This window comes from Phocoena phocoena, chromosome 2, assembly GCF_963924675.1.
Source record: "Phocoena phocoena chromosome 2, mPhoPho1.1, whole genome shotgun sequence".
Lineage (NCBI taxonomy): Eukaryota > Metazoa > Chordata > Mammalia > Artiodactyla > Phocoenidae > Phocoena > Phocoena phocoena.
Genome location: NC_089220.1, coordinates 78,001,755 through 78,005,490, shown reverse-complemented (window position 1 = coordinate 78,005,490; position 3,736 = coordinate 78,001,755).

The window sequence follows — 3,736 nt, the reverse complement described above, 5'->3', positions numbered from 1 at the left end:
TACATGGGCCTCTCACTGTTGTGGCCTCTCCCGTTGTGGAGCACAGGCTCCAGATGCACAGGCCCAGCGGCTGTGGATCACGGGCCCAGCTGCTCCGCAGCATGTGGGATCTTCCTGGACCGGGGCACAAACCCATATTCCCTGCATCTGCAGGCAGACTCTCAACCACTGCGCCATCAGGGAAGCCCTGTTGGAAGATTTTTAATCACAGTCTCAATTTCAGTGCTTGTGATTGGTCTGTTTATATTTTCTATTTCTTCCTGGTTCAGTCTTGGAAGGTTGTGCTTTTCTAAGAATTTGTCCATTTCTTCCAGATTGTCCATTTTATTGGCATATAGTTGCTTGTAGTAATCTCTCATGATCGTTTGTATTTCTGCAGTGTCAGTTGTTACTTCTCCTTTTTCATTTCTATTTCTATTGATCTGAGTCTTGACCCTTTTTTTCTTGATGAGTCTGGTTAATGGTTTATCAATTTTGTTTATCTTCTCAAAGAACCAGCTTTTAGTTTTATTGATCTTTGCTATTGTTTTCTTTGTTTCTATTTCATTTATTTCTGCTCTGATCTTTATGACTTCTTTCCTTCTGCTAACTTTGGGTTTTGTTTGTTCTTCTTTCTCTAGTTCCTTTAGGTGTAAGGTTAGATTGTTTGTTTGAGATTTTTCTTGTTTCTTGAGGTAGGCTTGTATTGCTATAAACTTCCCTCTTAGAACTGCTTTTGCTGCATCCCATAGGTTTAGGATTGTCGTGTTTTCATTGTCATTTGTCTCTAGGTATTTTTTTATTTCCCCTTTGATTTCTTCAGTGATCTCTTGGTTATTTAGTAACGTATTGCTTAGCCTCAACGTGTTTGTGTTTCTTACGTTTTTTTCCCTCTAATTGATTTCTAATCTCATAGCGTGGTGGTCAGAAAAGATGCTTGATATGATTTCAATTTTCTTAAATTTACTGAGGCTTGATTTGTGACCCAGGATGTGACCTATCCTGGAGAACATTCCATGCGCACTTGGGAAGAAAGTGTAATCTGCTGTTTGGGGATGTAATGTCCTATAAATATCAATTAAATCTATCTGGTCTATTGTGTCATTTAAAGCTTCTGTTTCCTTATTAATTTTCTCTCTGGATGATTTGTCCATTGGTGTAAGTGAGATGTTAAAGTCCCCCACTATTATTGTGTTACTGTCAATTTCTTCTTTTATAGCTGTTAACAGTTGCCTTATGTATTGCAGTGTTCCTATGTTGGGTACATATATATTTACAACTCTTATATCTTCTCCTTGGATTGATCCCTTGATCATTATGTAGTTTCCTTCCTTGTCTCTTGTAAAATTCTTTTAAAGTCTATTTTATCTGATATGAGTATTGCTACTCCAGCTTTCTTTTGATTTCCATTTGCATGGAATATCTCTTTCCATCCCCTCACTTTCAGTCTGAATGTGTCCCTAGGTCTGATATGGGTCTCTTGTAGACAGCATATATATGGGTCCTGTTTTTCTATCCATTCAGCGAGCCTGTGTCTTTTGGCTGGAGCATTTAATGCATTCACATTTAAGGTAATTATCAATATGTATGTTCCTATTACCCTTTTCTTAATTGTTATGGGTTTGTTTTTGTAGGTCCTTTTCTTCCCTTGTGTTTCCTGCCTAGAGAAGTTCCTTTACTATTTGTTGTAGAGCTGGTTTGGTGGTGCTGAATTCTCTTAGCTTTTGCTTGTCTGTAAAGCTTTTGATTTCTCTGTTGAATCTGAATGAGATCCTTGCCAGGTAGAGTAACCTTGATTGTAGGTTCTTCCCTTTCATCACTTTAAATATGTCCTGCCACACCTTTCTGGCTTGCAGAGTTTCTGCTGAGAAATCAGCTATTAACATTATGGGAGTTCTCTTGTATGTTGTCATTTTTCCCTTGTTGCTTTCAATAATTTTTGCTTGTCTTTAATTTTTGTCAGTTTGATTACTATGTGTCTTGCCATGTTTCTCCTTGGGTGTATCCTGCCTGGGACTCTCTGCACTTCCTGAACTTGGGTGGCTCTTTCCTTTCCCATGTTAGGGAAGTTTTCAACTATAATCTCTTCAAATATTTTCTTGGGTCCTTTCCCTCTCTCTTCTCCTTCTGGGACCCCTATAATGCAAATGTTGTTGCGTTTAATGTTATCCCAGTGGTCTCTTATGCTGTCTTCATTTCTTTTCATTCTTTTTTCTTAATTCTGTTCGGTGGCAGTGAATTCCACCATTCTGTCTTCCAGGTCACTTTTCTGTTCTGCCTCAGTTATTCTGCTATTGATTCCTTCTAGTGTAGTTTTCATTTCAGTTAGTGTATTGTTCATCTCTGTTTGCTTGTTCTTTAATTCTTCTAGCTGTTTGTCTTTCATTCTTCTAGGTGTTTGTTCTTTCATTCTTCTAGGTCTTTGCTAAACATTTCTTGCATCTTCTCAATCTTTGCCTCCATTCTTTTTCCACGGTCCTGGATCATCTTCACTATCATTATTATGAATTCTTTTTCTGGAAGGTTGCCTATCTCCATTTCATTTAGTTGTTTTTCTGGGGTTTTATCTTGTTTCTTCATCTGGTACATAGCCCTCTGCCTTTTCATCTGGTCTGTCTTTCTGTGAATGTGGTTTTTGTTCCACAGGCTGCAGGATTGTAGTTCTTCTGCTGTCTGCCCTCTGGTGGATGAGGCCACCTAAGAGATTTGTGCAAGCTTCCTGATAGGAGGGTCTGGTTGTGGGTAGAGCTGGCTGTTGCTCTGGTGGGCAGAGCTCAGCAAAACTTTAATCCGCTTGCCTGCTGATGGGTGGGGCTGGGTTCCCTCCCTGTTGGTTGTTTGGCCTGAGGTGACCCAACTCTGGAGCCTACCCAGGCTCTTTGGTGGGGCTAATGGCAGACTCTTGGAGGGCTCATGCCAAGGAGTACTTCCCAGAACTTCTGCTGCCAGTGTCCACAGCCCCCGCCCCCACCTCTGCAGGAGACCCTCTGACACTAGCAGGTAGGTCTGGTTCAGTCTCATATAGGGTAACTGCTCCTTCCCCTGGGTCCCGATGCACACACTACATTGTGTGTGCCCTCTAAGAGTGGAGTCTCTGTTTCCCCCAGTCCTGTCAAGGTCCTGCAATCAAATCCCACTAGCCTTCAAAGTCTGATTCTCTAGGAATTCCTCCTCCTGTTGCCAGACCCCCAGGTTGGGAAGCCAGATGTGGGGCTCAGAACCTTCACTCTCCTCCCATGGGTGGACTTCTGTGATGTAAATGTTCTCCATTTTGTGAGTCACCCACCCAGCAGTTATGAAATTTGATTTTACTGTGATTGTGCCCATCCTACCATCTCATTGTGGCTTCTCCTTTGTCTTTGGATGTGGGGTTTATTTTTTTGGTGAGTTCCAGCGTCTTCCTGTCGATGATTGTTCAGCAGTTAGCTGTGATTCTGGTGCTCACACAAGAGGGAGTGAGAGCACGTCGTTCTACTCCACCGTCTTGAACCAATCTTGACCAAGTTATTTTATCTCACTGAATTTTAATTCTTTCATCTGTCAAATGGGAAATATAATACTTAGATCATTAAACTGATGTGAGGATAAATTCCTTGTGCTACCACACCTGTATTAAACCTTGATTTGGGTGCCAAATTCAGAATTAGTGAGATTAAAGTATGAGAAACAAAGACTTTACTCTGGATGTTTCCATTTTTTAAATTTTCTTTTTTTTTAAATTTTTGGCCATGCCATGCAGCTTGTGGGATCCTTGTTC